General features: G+C 36.7%; 1 pseudogene; it reads right to left on the bottom strand.

Moving 5' to 3' along the window:
* Positions 1-928: 928 nt before the first annotated feature.
* On the bottom strand, positions 929-11,205 carry LOC107857361 (annotated as a pseudogene).
* Between the last annotated feature and the right edge of the window lie 9,207 nt (positions 11,206-20,412).

Raw genomic sequence — 20,412 nt, forward strand, 5'->3', positions numbered from 1 at the left:
GGCAACATAGTTGGGATGGTAAGGTAATTGGGAGTTTGTTCCAAGGCACCTGCCGATGAGACTGACAAAGCAAAATCATATGACAGTTGTAATAGATTCAGCAAGATCCAATAATTCCAAGTGAAAATGATGAACTATCCGGTTGTTACACATATTTGGAGAAGAAAAAAAAGGAAAATACTTGAGGTTACTTTTTAACGACATGTTGGGTTCGAAATCGAGAGGGCGTCATGCGGAAGCTTAAAGTTTGCAAACCATGAAGATGATAAATCAAAAGACAAAGAAAAACTATAATAAAAATATATTATTAATATAATTTGGTCAAACGACCTACATATGAAAAATTAATATTGAAAAAAAACATAAAACGTATTGGGAGAAATCTTCCCCTAAACAAACTCTTTCATGACTACATTGTGGATGCTAATGTGTTAAAGTATGAGAAGAGCGGTCTTCTATTTATAGAGTTTCAAAACCTTTCATCCAAGAAAGAGGTTAGCCAAATATGAAAAAGTTTTATATTTTCGTTATAGGAAAAGTAAAAGTATTTATGGTAACTTTTATTTTTATTGTAAGAAAAAGTAAAACTTAATTTTGATAAGAAAATTAGGACAAAAACCCTAACAGGACAATTTGTCTTTTTAATTTACACATTTGTAAAAGGAAGTTTTAGTTTGATAACTCCACTTTCTTCTCGGTTTTTATATTTTTACAAACTCTGTGATGATCATAAAATACCTAATTCTCTCTTGATCTTATTTTCTTCATGCTTGTTAATTATTAGAGGTTCGCTACTTCATTAGGATTGGTAAGATAAGGCCTAGACCCCCTTATTTGTATTTATCCCTAAGGCCGCTAGACACTCTGTCTAGTGTTATTAAAAACACTAATATTAAAGAATTGAGAAGTCTGAAAGTTAATTGGCATATCACCTGAGATGCAGTGGACACAACAGGTTGTATGGTTGGAAACGATGCTTTAAATTTGACTTGAAGTTGTCGTCATCCCATTCTAGTATTATGCTCCACCAAAATGGATCTCCTCTTATTACGATGTTCTTTGAGGTTTGAATAGAGAGAGGCAACTTCCTTAGTCTGGAGCAACCTATCACCTCAAGTTCTTCCAGGTGTTCCCACATACTCTGTGGCCCCCCGAACCTTCTTAATTGTGATAAATACACCAGCATTGACCACCGAACTCTTGGAATTTCTGAGTCGACAAGTGTTGCCTGATCGCTTGAGCGGCATTGCACAAACAAATGTACTAACTGAGGACAATCTTTAATTGCAATTAGTTCCAATTAGCTCCACCAACATAAAAAAGATGTGTTAAACTATAACAATTAAATACATCCAATTGGCGTAATTTAGAAAATTTTAGACCCAGATGTTGACTGAATTCAGAAACACTCTTTAAATTATAATGTATTTCGAGCTTGAGATACTCCAGATTTGGCAAAGGGTCAATTCCATATCCTTCTTCCACTTGTTCGAAATCACGAAAACATTGACAAATGTCTAATGATTTTAATCCATTAAAACTCTTGTTCGCAATCAACTTCCTGAAACCCGTACAATTTCCCAAGTGCAAATCTGAAGCAAACTGCAACATGCCTGAGAGCTCTCCATTGAAATTTTCACAATTGGAAATGCATATCGTCTTTGCTGACTTTTTGAAATGTATCAGATATGGAAAATTCCCAACTTCAATGTGAAATCTTTTCAATCTAGCCATCCAGGTGTGGTCTCTGTTGATAATTGATGAGTTCTCTAATGTAATGAAAAGAGAAGTCAAATTGTGTAAATATGATATCTCATCAAAAGAAGTTGTCCCAAGAAGTGTCCCTTTAAAATTTCGCGAGGTACTAGAAAATATATCTACATAGTAGTAGGTATTATAATGTTCGGTCTCCAGCATATTTAACTTTTCAATGCTAGATAATGTGAGGAAATATCCTTTGTTGATGCTCTTCAAATCATATGCAGGCAGATTTAATAGCCTCAGATTTGTCAACTTGTCCATTCCTTGCGGCGGACAAGATAACCTTGTATTATCACAATCAAGCAATTGCAAATTGTGAAGATCACCAATTGGTGGTAACTCTGTCAACTTGGGGCAATTTTGTAGTATTAGAGCACGTAGTTGTCATAAACTATTGATGGAAGAAGGCAGTGCTCTAATACCAGTTTCACTCAGGTTCAAAACTGTTAGAGCGGGATAGTTCAAAAAGAATTCATGGGGAATTTCCTCAAGGAGTTTATTGTCTTGCAAAAGTAAAGACGCTGTCACTGAGCATTTCGTGAAGCAATCGGGTAGATGTTCAATTTTGTTGCCTATGAAAGATATTCGCTTGACAGAAACCGATACTTTAACATGTGATATCTCAGTCAAGCCAATTCCAGATTGAATAAGAGAATTCTGTTCATTCCTAAAGCAATTATCTATCCATATAGCAACATCACGAACAACATCATGCATCTTCACACAATCCACGTACCTCGTCCAAGAAAAATTCACCATATGGACTTCTAGCATGCAGGCATCCGTTAGAGTCTCAACTATTTTGATTCCCCTGTTGTAGGCTTTTTGATATGTGTCATGTTCACCGAGGATCCCCTCAGAACACCAGCAATGAATAACATCATTTATTGGAACAACCACCGGACATAAGGAGCAATACAAGAAACATCTTTGAATGTCCAGAGATTCTAAAGAATCATAACTCCACTTGATGACGTTGTAAACCTTATCTTTTACATTTTTGTTATAAGGTTCAGACCTTCTAAGTGAATCCAACGCATCTTCCCAGAGCTCGACCCTTGTCTTCCCTCTCATAGATGTTCCAATAACGGTGATGGCTAAAGGTAAACCATCACACTCTCTTGCGATTTCCTGTGCCAAAGGTTGAATATGCTCTAGTTTGGCACTATCTCCAGTATTTTTGACAAATAGTTGCCAAGATTCATCTTCCTTCAATGTGGCAACTTTCATTTCGGTGTTTGTTCTCATTTGCTTACAAACATCCAAAAACCGGGAAGTTATAATGACCTTGCTTCTTGTGGGCTCCTCAGGTTGGGGCACACCTCAACAACAACAACAACAAAAAACCCAGTGTATTCCCACCTAGTGGGGTCTGGGGGAGTAAGATGTACGTAGTCCATACCTCTACCTCTGATGAAGTAGAAAGGCTGTTTCCAATAGACCCCGGCTCAAGGCACGAGATACCACACAAACACATAGTAAAGCACAGAAGCAGATTACATAACATAAATACGGCACCCATAAGTAATATAAAACAGAGGAAAGCAGAGGAAAGCACACAGATTCGTAATAAAACATGGAACACGGAACATGGAATCATAATAGGAATAAAACCCCCACCAAGTAATTCCCTACACTAGCGACCCAAACTGGCCCTAATCCTCTGCCGTAATTCGCGTCCTCCAGACCTTCCTATCTAGGGGTCATGTCCTCGGTGAGCTGTAACTGTTCTATGTCCCGCCTAATCACCTCACCCCAGTACTTCTTCGGCCTACCCCTACCCCGCCTAAAACCATCCAACGCTAGCCTCTCACACCTACGGACCGGGGCATCCATGCCCCTCCTCTTCACGTGTCCGAACCATCTCAATTGTGATTCCCGCATCTTGCACTCCACTGAAGTCACACCAACCTTCTCCCGGATAGTCTCATTCCGAACTCTATACCCCCTAGTCAGTCCACACATCCAGCGCAACATTCGCATTTCTGCCACCTTCATTTTTTGGATGTGGGAGTTCTTAACTGGCCAACACTCCGCTCCATACAACAAGGCCGGACGGACTACCACCCTGTAGAATTTGCCTTTAAGCTTGGGCAGCACCTTCTTATCACACAGCACCCCCGACGCGAGTTTCCACTTCATCCATCCCGCCCCAATACGGTGCGAGACATCCTCGTCAATCTCACCGTTACTCTGGATCACGGACCCAAGATACTTGAACTTATCCCTCTTACATTGCTCCTGTGCTTCCAGCTTCACTACTACCTCATTCTCCCGCCTCACGTCATTAAACTTGCATTCCACATACTCTGTCTTGCTTCTGCTCACCCTGAACCCTTTAGACTCAAGAGTTTGCCTCCACACCTCTAATTTGTCATTCACACCCCCTCGAGTCTCATCTATAAGAACTACATCGTCTGCAAAAAGCATACACCACAGCACCTCCCCTTGAATACGCCGCGTCAACACATCCATTACCAACGCAAACAAAAAGGGACTAAGAGTAGATCCCTGATGCAATCCTGTCAGGATAGTGAAATGCTCTGAGTCTCCTACATCATCCAAATTTATAGTTTCCCAAACATCATCTAGTATGAGAAGGAAACTCTTTTCTTCCTTGAGCCTTTGAAAGATTTTGCTGGAAATGCTTTTATCACTTCCCTCGTAATCAACCTTTAGGTTTAATATGCTGGCAATTTGAGCTTGAATCTTTCTTATGTCTATTGGAGGTTTGGGCACTGTAACCCATATCACAATCCCAAAAGACAATTTGGAACTTGGCACATTCTTTAGGAGGTCATTGTTCAAATTTTTCACTAAAGTAGTTTTCCCAACTCCTCCCTGACCCCACACACCGATGATGCATACCTCAAAAGATTCCAATACCCAAAAAAATTAAATTACCCACTGAGATGCAACAATGGTCAAACGGAAGAAATTAGAAAAATAGAAAACAAGGATGTAGGAGGCTTTGAACATTTAATCATAGTTTCTTGATCTCAAATTTGCTAAATTAATTGTAAAGCCACGTAAGTTTAAAAGTGTACTTAAGATGTTCCAACATGCGTTTAAGTGAAGTACTCGGAATTATACCAATAAATACATAATATGAATTAAAAGTCTTTGAAGTAGTTATATGAGAAGAAGGGAAAAAAAAGAGAAGAAGAACAATAAAGAATGAATGTAATTATGTTCATGTCTCTTGCCCCTACCCAGCATTCTATATATCTGTATGATTGTTGTGCATTAGATTTTGACTGGTTTTTGGTAAATGCATATATTTTATCCCTTTTCTTGGGTTGCATGCCAATACTCGCCATATTGACTGTCCTCGGATGCTACATTGTTTCACGATGTAGGTTCCGAGGGCTTTCCATGTGACCCTGTGCAACATTAGGTGATTCGGTACTCCTGTTGGTCAGCAGTTGAAGTAGAGAGCCCTCCATCCTTCGGAGGGCCTGGTCTCTTTCTTAGCTTAATTTATCATTTCAGTTCTTTTGGATTTATTTTGTTATAGTCGGGGGGTATGTCCCGACTTAGTTGGTATTCTTGGATTAGAGGTTTTTGTGGACAGTGTTGGGATGTTATTATGGAGTTGGTTCTTGACTCTTAACTTTCTTTTGGATTCATATATTTCTCTTTTTATCTTGGTTGGCTTCCGTTTTTTGGTTTTACTAATGTTCTCTTGAGGTAAGGTTAGGGGTCATCTCTAGCCTTGTTGGCTTGGGATGCCCGTCACGGCCAGTTCCTGGTTCAGGTCATGACAATTTTGTGCTAGTTTTTATTTTTTGTACATCAAGACAAATAATTATTTTGTGGGGCACTAAGTTTATATTTTTGCATTACAATATCTCATAAGTTATGTCTCGTGTCATATAAGAACTTATGTCTTACTAGGTATAAGTTCGATTGCTAAGGACAATATAAGTGCTTTTGTTCCTTGAAGTAAGGCAAGATTAGAAAGGCATCAGCTTCAACAGAAAAAGTGAGAAACGTTGCTCTTGCCAAAATTTAAAAACAAGAGTTAATGAGGACTAGTTAATACTTTTAAACCGAACCACAGGTTAAATTTTATTTAGACAAGAGAATTGTGAATAAAGTACATTCTTTGAGCTTGTATTTATGTAAATTGAATCTAATTTATTATGTTGATTAAGTTGTTGACAAGAGTAGAAGTTAGCTTTGCCAGAAAGAAAGAATCTTCAGGTGAGTTAAGACTTGTGCTTACTGAAGTTCTTTTCTCTTGAAGTCGTGCCCACAAGGTATTTATTGTTGAGAATACTGTGAAGCAGTAAATAGAATTAGTTAGGAGTTGTACATCTATAAGGTTATGAGTAAGTGGAGCCTAGAGTGAGTTACTTAACTCATGTATATATATAGTTGAGTAGGCATTACCTGTAACTAACTCCGATATTTTTTGTTCAATACCAATTCTCTCTTTCTCTGAGTTCTCTCTCTTCCTAACAGATATTTTTTGTTTTATACCAATTCTCTCTCTTTCTCTGAGTTCTGTCTCTTCCTTTTCTCTGAGTTCTCTCTCTTCCTAACTCAGATATTTTTTGTTCAATACCAATTCTCTCTCTTTCTCTGAGTTCTCTCTCTTCCTAACTCAGATATTTTTTGTTCAATGCCAATTCTCTCTCTTTCTCTGAGTTCTCTCTCTTCTTCAATGTACTGTTCCATTGAACTTCTTCCTAACTCAGATATTTTTTGTGTTCAATACTAATTCTCTCTCTTTCTTTGAGTTCTCTCTCTTCCTTAATGTACTGTTCTAACTTGATCTCTATTACTGAGATTTTATCATGGTATCAAAGTCAGTTTATGAGTAAGTGGAGCCTGGAGTGAGTTACCTAACTCATGTATATATATAGTTGGGTAGACATTTATGAGTAAGCGGAGTCTAGAGTGAGTTACCTAACTCATGTCTATATATAGTTGAGTAGGCATTACCTATAACTAACTTAGATATATTTTGTTCAATACCAATTCTCTCTCTTTCTCTGAGTTCCCTTTCTTCCTCAATGCACTGTTCCATTGAACTTGATCTCCATTACTGAGATTTCATCATTGTATCAAAGCCAGGTTCGCCCAGTTCATTGTTTTCGATGTTGGGTCCCCCGTCTTATATTGTCCATCATGGTATCAAAGCCAGGTTCACCCAGTTCATTGTTTCCGATGTTGGGGCCCCCGTCTTATATTGTCCATCATGGTATCAAAGCCAGGTTCACCCAGTTCATTATTTCTGATGTTGGGCCCCCCATCTTATATTGTCCACGCTCCAAATGTCCAGCCCTGGGCGTACGGGTGGTGTTGGAGGCCCACATCAGTTGGTTAAAGGGTCCTTGGTCTCCTTATATGGTCTTGGCCAATCTTCCCCTCCCGAGCATTGCCCAAGACCATATAAGGAGACCAAGGACCCTTTAACCCACCGATGTGGGACTCCAACATTTATATAATGTATCTAAATGTTAATGTGATTTTAATTGGATCGAGTGAGCTGACATTATCTATTGTTGATTGAGTTAAACCTTACCAACCTATGAAAGAGAAGTTCTTTGAAACATGTAAAGATTCGAGGCTTATGCTTTATAAGTGATGAATGTCATATTGTACCCTTTTGTACTGTCACAATGATGGGGTTAAAAACTTGGAATTTTAACTCTAAATCTTCATGAAGGGAAACTGTAAAAGGGCGAGGCGACAAGATAAGCACTTTTGTTTCTTGAAGTAAGGAAAGATTAGAAAGGCATCAGCTTCAACAGAAAAAGCGTTGTTTTTGTCAAAAAATTATTGAAATAAGAATTAACTTTTGGTGAAGTCTTAAAACAGTTGTAACAGACTCACACATCTTCTTCTCTTCTTAATTCTATGGTTTCAAGATAAGTTCTCTTATCTTCCTCTCTGATATCTTTTACGTTCTTTTTCTCTTCCTTTCTCCTTTGTTTTATATTCCTTTCGCTTCTTCTCTTCCCTTCTTCTTTTTTTTTTTTTTCTATTTTTCCTTTTGTTCTCCTTTTTTGATCGTGTTCTTTTGGTTATAAAAAATAGTTAAATTATGACTGGTTTCCCTCTGATTCGTTCATCACACGCATGCTTTTGATTCAAAATCTTGAGATTCACTAAGAAGAGCTAGTGATGTACTGATGCTCTCTTTGTGGAATATATGTCAACACAGAAGCAGGTTTCATAGATGAGCAACCTACAAGCTAGGTTTCTTTGCTCTAGAAATTGATTTGGTGAGCTCTTGTAACACCCCCACACTTTCGGGGTAGAATTTGAACCGTTCTTCATAGGTGTATAGGCCCAAACTAAATGATTTTTATTCAGATTAAGATCAATTCCTTAGTGTGGGAACATCTTTGAAGATGAATTGAGGTCGCTGAAATCTCTTGGCTTAAAGTTGAGTTGAGAACTTTCCTATCAATTTAGCTTTAAGTAGATGTTCTTACTTGAGTTAACTTCAAACGACCCTTCCTCCTAGAATATAATGAGTTAGGTGGTGTACTACCTACCAAATTAAAGATTTTTGAGTCTTTTTTCCAACGCTATCGACCATTTGTCAATATGAGTTTTGAGCAAAAAGTTATGAGTATCTTAGTGAGGCACTATCCTAGCCGTGCGTTGGGTAGTGCAGGTGGAGCTCAAGTCAGGAGATCATTGGTTAGGCTTCTCGATGTAAAATTCACTTTTCTCACTAGTCCTTTTACCCCATGTAACTTCTCCAACTCGTTTTATAACCCTAAAGTAGTCCTAAACTAGTATAGATCTCTCAATTCCCTCATTCTCTTCCTCCCAAAAATATCCTTAAAGTAAGAGCACCTAGGGTTCAAGATTCAAGGCTCAAACTCAAGCTTTTTCAAAATTTCTTCTGTCAAAAGATATGTTGAATAATCCTCTTTCAACTAAATGTATTTTTGGGTGATTTTCCCTAATTATTAAAGTAGTTTGCTTGAGTTTTAAATGTGGGTTGTTGATTAAATTTCGAAATAAAGAATTATTTAAAGTTGCAAACCCCCTTTTGACGAAGTAAATCTTGGATTTTTAATGGAACTTGCGAATTGGGGCTTACTGGTTGAAATACGAGATATTATGAATACGGAGTTTATTGGGGTGTGCTGAAGTCAAAAGTTACATTCCTCTTGTAACTCACTTTGTTACCCAAATCTTGATTTTGATGAGGAGGAAGAAATACTTTTTATCCCTTGCTTTGAAGGTGTTGTTACTTAAATGTGAAGTCTTTAACCTTTATGGGGCATGATAAACGTATTCAAATCTTTGAAATGATGAAGTTAATGAGGTATGGTTTTGTTAAAATTCAACTATGACCATGTTGACTTGAAAGACGGGACTGAGAGTCAATAAATATTTTACGTTAATGAATTTGGTATGATATGGATAACTTGTAAGTCTTGGTATGACTATAGCAAAATGTGAATGTCTTAATGAAGAAGGTGTAGTCCTTGTGACCCACCCCCCAAAACTGTGTTTGCCAACGTGGGAAGGTCTCTATCTTGAAAAATGGATGACTGTTGTATGCTTGCTTTGCACAGTAGTATTACAGTCTATTTTAAGGTCCTAATTCATGCGACAAACATGGATTGGGGTTCCGCCAATTGGGTAGGGACTGGACCCATACAGCCCGTGGATTACTAAATGCCGGTGTAAACTACATAGTTCAGAACTAAAGTTTTCAAATGGTTATGTCTTTGTGTTTTGCATCCCCTTCCCCATACTTTCTCTATTAGGAATGATGTTATGAATTTTATGACTTGCTTTATGAAAATGCTTTGTCCTTTTCCCCAGATCGCATGCCAGTTTCATGATGTAGGTTTGGAGGTATATTTTTATGGTTCTATGTAGCACTAGTATTCTCGGGACAACAATAAGCAAGTGGTGAGCCCTCCATCCTTCGAAAGACATATGATTTGCTTTCATTTGGATTTTGATTTTCTTGTTTTATGGTATTGCCGGGGCCATGTTCCAGTTTAGGATTTTTGATTCATGATGATAGAGGCTTCATAGACAGATGTAAAATCGATGTCGTATTTTGGCGTTTGGTATTATTAATTACTTTTGAAGTTGAATTTCATATCTATGGGTCTATTTCCTCATCTTATTATTGGCTTGCGTATGATATAATGCTAAGTTGTCTTCTTGGTCTTTCATTGATCTGGGATGCCTGACCCCAGGTCTGGGCTCGGGTTGTGATAGCTCCTCTCTTGATCGTCAAGTTTATTTACTTTTAGTAAAACAAGATTATTCAACTATTCGTTTATCCAACATCTGTTTTGGAGATCAGCCAGGAAACCCTATGCTTTGTGCATTCCCCTTAGTTCTCAAGTAGAGGATTCATTGAAGTGTTTTTAGTTGGGTTATGGTAGTTCATGCTACTTGGTATCATTTTCAGTATTTTCTAGTAATTTAAAATTTTGAGTATCTCTTTTTTTGGATTATTTTAAGAATTGTTTATTGGAATAGAGTTTTTGACCAAAAGGTTAAGTTATTTATTTTAAATGCACATGGGGTATGTGAAAGTACATTTTAGAACAGTCCAGCCGGTTCGCTGGATCAAGTTAAGACACCGGATGGCAGTCAAGACTTGACTGGAAAACAGGTTGTGACTTTAATCTTCACTTAACCTCCTTAAGAAAAGCGACGGTAACACCCATATTTATAAAATAAAATAAATCTGCTTTGACTAAAACCCATTTTGACTATAAATCTAATTAGACAGGAACTAATGAAATTAACAACTATCAAATCGTAAAATATTAAGAACTAAATCTTGGATTAATTTCAACATTACCCTATCATCTTCCAATAGCCGAAGGATTCCGTTTAGATTCCTTGTTGCTGCTGGCTGGCCTTCTATTGATGGTCCTGGGATGAACTCAACATTTTCCATCTGGTAATTTTCTACCACCAAATTGGATCCAAAGTTTTCTCCGACCTCTATAAGCCTTCAAAGTTGATCTTGGATGTTTTGCCCTTGAGTGGAGACTTCTGAGCGAAGTCTGCATTTTGGACAGCATTTATACACAAGTGTCTTAGCTGTTGCAATGGTATCTTGCATAGATTCCCATTGTTTCTCCAGCTCCGAACATCTTCGATCCACTCGATTACATCTAATTTTGGTTTATAGCCTTCCCCTTCAGCTCCTTCCACCTTGTCTTTGATAGCATCCCTAAACTTAGCTAGCTTCTCCATTTCCTTCCTTAGATTTTCAATTTTTGATGAGAAACGGATGATACTTTCAATCTTAGGATAGACGCATTTAGAGATAAACTTCCCCACCTCAACAACAAAGCCGCCTACAACATTGAAATGTATATCCATTGAACAATTCTTGAGATAATGAAGAAAAAAATGTTTCTGATCAGAATGCTAATGACGCTCTAAAAAATTATCAAGTGAAGCTGAACCGACTGCTGCCTCTTTGTTTAACAGTTTTAAGGCAATACTTAAGGAATATTATCAATCGATTTTATATTGTTGTGGTGGAGCCTCTTCAATCTTGCTAATATGAGAGAAGAATGATTCCCTTTATTATAAACACAAATTTAGACAAATGTTCTTTTCTATTGTAAACTTTAAAAAATTCATTGATCCGTCCACTTTCAACCAGATATCTAGGGCTCGAGCCCATGAATGGAGAAACTCCTGGTACAAGACACCGCAAATATCGGATGGTTAAGCTAAAAAAAGAATAATAATTTAGCCTGAGATGAAGTTTCACGATAAATATTGGATGTTCTTTTCTATTGTAAACTTTAAAAAGTACATTGATCCGTCCACTTTCAACCAGATATCTCTAGCTCGAGCCCATGAATGGAGAAACTACTGGTAGAAGACACTGCAAATATCGGATGGTTATGCTAAAAAGAGAATAATAATTTAGCTCGAGATGAAGTTTCAAGATAAATACTTTGCACAGTAACTTATTTTACGGTTCCGTGTTCCTTCTTTATTAAAGCAGAATTCCAGGGAAAATCTTTAATATGTTTTTAATCAGTTGTTGTGGAGCCTCTTCATTCTTGTGCAGATGGAGAAGAATGATTCCTTTTATTTTAATATGAGTACTTTGGACAAACTTTCTTTTTCCTACTATTTAATTGATAAAGAAAAACCATATAGGATGGAAAAGGAATGTTTCCAGCAAGATAGTTTCAGATTATATAAATGATAACTTTTGCAATTCCTTTATTCTTGAGAAGTGAGTGAAGCAATGGCTTTCTCTATTTTATGTCTTTTTTTGCGGAGATATACTGGGTATGTTGTTGTTGTTGTTGCTTCCGTTATGGAAATGCTTGATTTCTTAAAATAGAATTATGTCATTGTGTTTGTCAACCATATGAAAGGGACCACATTTCATATGTGAATACCTAACCCAAAGCCTCTTGCTCTAACACCATGTTAAATAAATAGACCTCGAGCTTAACTCAACCGCAAAGTTAGCTCAAGAGGTGTGTGTTGTTTAAACAATACAAGAAGACAAAGACTCATTTCGTCAGTTAATGTCGGATGCTGTAGCACCCCTTATATGCGTGGTACAATGCATCTGGAGAGCGAATGTAACAACACGGAGAGCCTAGATTGGGGAACACAATAACATCGTTCGTTCTGGCATTGACACTGTACTAAAGAACATAGATTTTTGCTCTGATTTAACTATAATAGCTGAGTCATGAGCTGCATGCGGATTGTTAAATACCATATAAAAAGGATATAGAAATAACTGAGTATAAAAGGTTGCCTACTTGATATCATGTTTATCAAATAGGACGTATAACATCATGTTATGAACCAATTGTCCTACATAAGAAACATAGAGAAATGGTAAGGGGATTATAAGCTGGGCTCTCCCATCTATTAGACTAGTCTTTTGGGTTGTGTTCTCCCGTTTGGTTTATAACATTGGTGCTTTCATTGAGAGTCCCACGTGTTGGTTCGTGACTCTGAGTGGTGGCCTGCAAGTTAGGAGTGGTGGCCTGGACCGAAGAGGGGTGCCAGCCGTGACCAACTGGGCATAGCCGTGACCAACGACGATCGATCCACGTGTGGGGAGCTGCGCGTTGGGCCGTGACTCGTAGTGGTGGCCTGTGTGTTAGTAGTGGTGGCCTGGACCCAAGAGGGGTGCCAGCCGTGACCAACAAGGATTGTTCCATGCGTGGAGCCACGACTTTGAGTGGTGGCCTGGACCTAAGAGGGGTGCCAGCCGTGATCAACTGGGCTCAGTAGTGACCAACGAGGTCGTTGGTTCTCAAGCGGAAGTGATTGTTATGAACCAATTATCCCACATTGGAAAAATAGAGAAATGCTAAGGGAATTATAAGTCAAATGGGTTCTCCCACCTATTGGACTAGTCTTTTGGGTTAGGCTCTCCCATTTGGTTTGTAACACATCATCCTCTTAAAGTTATTACTAAAGATTGCGGATATTTGTCAAAAGCCAAGCTAATCTCAAAACATGTCGCCAGTTGCCACGCCCTCAAACTGGGGTTGGACACGATCGACCCCTGATTTAACAAACCCGCGTAGTGAACCTTGATTTAGGTGACTGGATACTATTTAACATACTTTTAAGTTAAGGATACAAATAGATCATGTCGCAACTGAATATTTGGAAATCTACTAGCATTACTCTGAAATACTAAAATAGCTGGAAAAATTCAGCAAGATAGTATCTCCAACTTCCCTGCAACAGAGACACAGAGTTTCGAGTTAAACTTAATCGGTGGAGTTCATTGTGATCTATTTCCATTCAAATGTCGTTATTTTTTTTTTGGCTGTTAACTATTCGTTTGTTCGTACAATTTTTGCTTTTTGTACACTGAGTAACAATGGGATTATTATCCTCAACTATATTTAAGTACAAGCTGGAGCATTTTCCATCAAATTTGGAAACCAGTTGATGGGCTGAAAATCTACAGAAAAGCTTCCCCAGTCGAGCAATGTAATGAAAAACTGTATGGTTTGTACCATTTATTTAATAAAGAGAAGTGTCCACTGAAAATTCCTTTTTGCTGACTGTTCTTGTACCATCATAAGAAGAGATACTTTTTTTTTCCGAATTGCAATTCATGTTAGGATTTGCCCTGAATTTCCTACTGTTAGAGTTTGTGACCCAAATTCCATTGACCCGGCCCTGAAAAGTTCACGGTACGATCCATGTTTGTGATTTTTTGTGGGATTTGTGGTGGTAGCGTAGGGATCGGGCCATCAAATTTGGTATGGACTTGTATATTTTTGAGCCTAGGATTTCTTTGCACGTACGTATTATATAAGTGTGATTTAGTGGGTTGTTTGGGATGGTTTAAATACGCCATTGATACTTTCGTCTCCTTATTGTACTCCTTTCTATTATAGTGAATTCCTCTGCGTCTGCTCGTGGTTTTTCCCGTCAAGGGTTTTCACGTAAATCTGCGTGTCTTCTTCTTATTTTTTTTTGATTTGTGGTATTTCTTATTCTGTTTGAACATAACAAATTGGTATTAGAGCGATTGTTTTCTAGGGGATGGCAACCATGAAGTATGATATTCCGTTATTGGACCGCAACACCAAATTTTTGTTATGGCAGGTCAAGGTGCGGGCTGTGCTCACCCAGATGGATATGGACGATGCTCTATTAGGGTTTGATAAGATGCCCTTATCATGGACAGAGGAGGGTAAATGGATTAAGTATCGAAAGGCTCTATCTCACATCCACCTTTATTTATCCAAACAAATTTTACAGGATGTTTTGAAGGAGACCACTGTCGCTGCGTTGTAGTTGAAACTGGAACCGTTATGTATAACAAAGAGCCTAACTAGTAAGTTTCATGCCTAACTAGTAAGTTTCATCTCATACAACAACTTTATTCCCATCACATGTCTGAGGGTGTGTTTTTGGAGAATCACCTAACTTTATTTAAGGAAATTGTGTCTGATTTAAAGATTCTGGAGATTAAGTACGATGAGGAAGATCTAGGGTTGATTTTATTGTGTTTGCTGCCTGCATCACATTCGAACTTTAGGGATACGATTTTATATAGTCGTGATACCCTAAACCTAGATGAAGTCTATGATGCATTATTTTCTAAGGAGAAGATGAAGCATCTTGTGAATCGGTCGGTGACTCAAGGAGATGGTCTCATTGTTCAAGGAAGGACTCATGAAAGGAACTCTGGAGGTGATGATAGAAATAGGTCAAAATCTAGAAACAGAAACAAAACCTGTAATTACTGCCAGAAGAAGGGCCATATCAAATTTGAGTGTTATAAGTTACAGAATAGAAATAAAAGGGAAGCTGAAAACCAAAAAGGAAAAAAAAAGCAGAGAAGTCCAGTGAAGCTAGTTTTGTTGAAGATGGCGGTAGTGATGGAGAACTCTTGGTAGTTTCTGATGGTAACTCCAAACCCTGTGAGGATTGGATTCTTGATTCAGCTTGCACATTTCATATGTGTCGCAATCGGGATTAGCTTAAAACATATTAAACGGTCTCTAGAGTTGATGTGTTGATGGAAAATCACACACCCTGTAAGTAGCTGGTATTGGAAAAATCAGGATCAAGATGTTTGATGGGGTTGTGAGGACACTTGGTGATGTGCGGTAGTCCCATACCTGAAGAAAAATCTTATTTCTTTGAATACCCTTGGTTTAAATGGATATAAGTACACTGGTGTAGGTGGAGTCTTGAAGGTTAGTAAAGGTGCTTTTGTTGTGGTGAAGGGACAGAGAAAGACTACTAATTTGTAAGTCTTGCAAGTCTCTATGATTATAGGTGATGCAACTGTTTTTATTTCCTCTCTATCAGATAGTGATGTTGCTAAACTTTGACATATGCATTTGGGATAAATGAGTGAAAAAGGGGATGACTGAACTAACTAGGAGAGGAATTCTTGATAGCCAGAGTATTACTAAATTGAAGTTCTGTGAGCACTGTGTTTTTGGGAAGCAGAAGAAAGTTAGATTCACTAAAGGCATCCACTCAACTAAAGGCACACTTGATTACATTCATTCTGATCTCTGGAGTCCGTCTAGAGTACCTTCTAGAGGAGGTGCTAATTACATGTTGACTATTATTGATGACTATTTCAGAAAATTTTGGGTGTTCTTTCTGAAGCAAAAGAATGATCTATTGCCTACTTTCAAGGAGTGAAAGACTATGATTGAAAAGCAAACAGGGAAGCAGGTAAAACACCTTCAGACTTAAAATGACTTAGAGTTTTGTTCTAATAAATTTAATGTGTTGTGCAAGTCAGAAAGAATCGTGAGGCACTTAACAGTTCATTATACTCTGCAGCAGAATGGTGTGGCCGAATGAATGAATAAGACTCTAATGGAGAAGGTTCATTGTATACTCTCTAATGCTGGTTTACCCAAGTCATTTTTGGCCGAAGATACTTCTACAACTTGTCTTCTTATTAACCCTTCTCCTTCAGTCACGATTGTCAAAGACTCCACAAGAGGTATGGTCCGGTACTCCTGACAGTTACCCTAATTTGAAATTTGAAGATATTTGGATGTCCTACTTATGCTCATATTGATAATGGTAAGTTGGAACCTAGATCTGTCAAGTGCTTATTTATGGGTTATAAGTCTGGTGTTAAAGGGTATAAGATTTAGTGTCCTAAAAACAGAAAAATTATAATTAGCAGGGATATTGTGTTCGATGAAACTGCCATGCTTCATGATTCCTCCTTTAAAGAATCTAGTGCTTCGCCCTCAGATGAGCCTAGTGGCATGAATCAGCGAAAGTCAAGCACCCGCATTGAATTGCAGTGTAATGATCCTCACAGTTATTTTCATATTTTAATATGCAGAGATTTATTTATTTTTTATAACTGTCACAAGTTGTTTATGACTTGTTGGGACTGATAGTTCGATTGTCAGACAGTCTTTTTATAATTTCATACTATCTAAATGTATCGTGGATTATTTTAATTTAATTTGGCATTTGGTAGGAATATAATTTAGTACCCTTTTGGAATATTTTCGATATAGGTATCTAAATGTATCGTGGATTATTTTAATTTAATTTGGCATTTGGTAGGAATATAATTTAGTACCCTTTTAGAATATTTTCGATATAGGTAAAATTCTTTATGTGACGATATATTTATATTACTATATAATAGATTTTTATGATTTATTATATTTTAAGCGGAGATAGAAACTATAGAAATGTTAAAATATTATTATTATATAATAGAGGTTTTATTCGAAATATTTTTCTATTAATTGTGGTATATTCAAAATATTATAATTATTTTATCACGAGCTTATGCAATATTTGAATATATATAACGGAGTAATTAAAAGTTAATTATAAATATATATATATATATATATATATATATATATATATATATATAAGTGTGTGTGTGGCTATGCTTTAAACTTTCATTTGTGGTCAACAATTGTGTGACTTTTCTATATATACCTTTATAGTCTTAGTTGACCTAAAAAGATTCTAAGGGAACTTTGATAAACATCCACTGCCACTCTAGTTTTTTCTCCTTAAAATGTTTGGCATTTTCCATTTTAAAGTGCAATACTCTCTCCTCTATATTATATAACTCTATCAACTTTTCAAAACATAAAGTAAATATTTTTGGATTGCTAGATGTACGTCTTCAAACTTGGGTTTAGCGATATCATTTGGAGGCTTCGTGAAAAGATATTATAGCTTTGACGTCCTGGTAGATTAGGTTTATTCTACCTTTAGATTGAGCTTATTTACTGAAATTGCAAATTATTATGCTAGCTTTGGATAAGTACTTGTAGATGCATAGTATTTGATTTATATAAACTATCTTATATATCCGGATTAGGACTCCGTTCAAGTAAATATTGGAATATTATCTTTTAATATAATATAGCATCTATTACTTTAGGATGTGAAACTAAAATGCAAAATCTTGAATTTATCCCTTTTTAATTAAAATTGGTGGATGATTATTTAGACATTGACATTGTTATGATATGCTATGGATTTTAATATTATCGTTGGGTATGGTTACAATGAGTTCTGGTTTGAGTCCGGCATTTGATTATTAATGTTACTATGAGTTTCGGTTCGAGTCTGACATTTGATTATTAATGTTGCTATGAGTTCTGTTCCGAATCCGGCATCTGATTAAGATTGTGATTCCTCTGAGTTTCGGTTCGAGTCCGGCATCTGATTATGAGTTCTAAATATGTGGCCTATCGTTATTACCCATTATGTTCGGTCAAATCCGGCACGTGTCTGTAATACCCCATACTTTTTCCTAGCTTAAATTCGTCCGTAGAATGTCAAAGATTTGTTTAAAAGATGAATACTTTTTTATTTCATGTGGTATTTTCCAGATTTAGACTTTCCATTGTGTGATAAATTGAATAAGCTTTCCATTGATACTAAATCCGCCCAATTCCGAGACTCGGTGAAGGAGTTAGAATCTTTTTAAGCTGACAGTGTGCCACCTAGGCACTTGACGCATCGCGGAGAAGGCACAATTCACAATTGTCAAAATCCAACAAGACTCCGTGATATTGGTGCGTTGCGAAGTGGTCCAATTTTCCATTCGTCAAATCCAGTGGACCTCCATGATTTCCCTTCATCACGGAGAAGCCTTATTTCTCATTTGTCTATTTCCAGCGGATCACTGCGATGGTGGCGCATCGCGGTGATGGTCCAAATGAAAATTTAGCATAGCATAGAAAAAGCTTCGTATTGCGGAGAATTTTCAGGTCCTAGTCATCGATTTCCATAGAGGTGTATCGCGGTGGCAGGTAAAATCCAAAATTTCTTTCTTTTTTCTAGTTCCGATTAAACTTTGAAAAAGGACACTTTGGGCTTTTCTCAAACCCATAATCTGTCTGAAACAAAGAATTAAACCCCTTCAAAGCACTTTACATCTACTTTTCATCAATTCTCTCTCAAGCAAAACCCTAAGGCTCAAACTTTCTCCACAAGAAATCTAAAATTCCTCTATTAATTCTCCCAAGAGACTCAAGATTAAGGATTTTTAATACAAAAAGAATTCATCTCCAAAGCATCAATAGGGATCCAATATTCAAGCCTTAGCATTTAGTTCATCAATTGAGGTATGTGGAGTTATGAACAATGATACTCCTTTCATCCTTGTGCCCAAAACTTATTTTTAATTACGAAATTTATTTGATTTTATGTGATTTCTCATGAAATTGAAGTTATGGTTATACCCAATATTGCAATTCATAAGATTATGAGATTTCCATTGATTTAGAAATTGAATTACATGATTTTGTTCATATTTTCATGCATATTGCAGAAATTTCTAGATTTTATGATGAATTATAAATGTTTACATTATCAAGCATGAATTTTAAGATGTTTTAACAAGAGTTTGATGCTTGGGTCACTAAGCCCAAATGAGTATTGCTATTTCAAGAGTGATTGTGCTACGAGCACTTTATGACTAGATTCTTTCCAGATTATTGATCAAGATTTGACCTTTTGGTCTCAAAATAGATATGAAATCTACTTTACAGAATTCAAATTACAGATTTTACTTTACAGATATACAGTTGGTTATCATCATAATCCATTAGACTATTTTAAAAGTGAATTTTCATTAGAATGAGCATACAAATTTAATGGGAGTAGTATTTAGCACCGAAATGGGTAAGTTACTACGGTTTCATACCCCAAAACTGCGTGCCAACATAGGATTTAGATTGTTTCCACTTCTACGTGGATGATAGATATCTGATCAGTCAGATAGGCTATAATCCCTAGCAAGAGTATGACTCCAATGTGAGGATTCCTCCTTAAGTGGACAAGAACGTTGGACTCCATGAATGCTCACATGGTTTATGTCGGTAAAAGAACCTCCCTACTAGTAAAGAAAAGCTTCGAAATAATTTTCTTCAGATAAAAGATAAAGTAATTCCTTAAAGCCTTTAGATAAAGCATTTTCCCATGAAGAATAAGTTTTCAGATTTCTAAACCCTTAAGATAAAGTATTTTCTCTAATAGAAAAGAATAACAGAAAAGCTTTTAGAAAACTATGTGTAAAGGCTCACAGTTTTACTCAGATTATGCTTTACAGAAAGACTATAGTTATATATTTCTGCTTTTAGATTTCAGATTCAGAAGTGAGCTCTTTTACATTTAGACAGTATGATTTACAGACAGAACATTAGCACAACTTTTAGAACTAAATGTTATGACTCACTAGATTTATAAAGTATGATTGATTTATTATTCATAATTTTAGTATTCCAGATATTCCAGTTTATGTGAGTCATTTACATTTAGCATGCATTATTTTATAAATTATGATTATGAGATGATGTTTTACTTATGCATTTCACCCCATATACTCAGTACATCCTCAAAGTACTGATCCACATATACGTCTATGTGCTACATTGTCTCATAATGTAGATACAAGTTGTAGTATGTGTAGACAGAATTGAACAGTTGCAGATTCCAGCCAGCAGATGATGAGTCCTCCTACTTCAGGGACTGTAGTTAGATGTTATTTATGTACTTTACTTTCTTACTCATATGTATTGATTAGTGGTAGTTGGAGTCACATCCCAGATATCTATAGTCAGTATAGTAGAGGCTTCACAGATGTCAATTAGAGTCAATATTGTAATTTTAGTCCCTTTTTCAGACTTTATCAGAATGTAAAATTGTATC

Source organism: Capsicum annuum, chromosome 1 (genome assembly GCF_002878395.1).
Source record: "Capsicum annuum cultivar UCD-10X-F1 chromosome 1, UCD10Xv1.1, whole genome shotgun sequence".
In the NCBI taxonomy this organism is placed as follows: domain Eukaryota; kingdom Viridiplantae; phylum Streptophyta; class Magnoliopsida; order Solanales; family Solanaceae; genus Capsicum; species Capsicum annuum.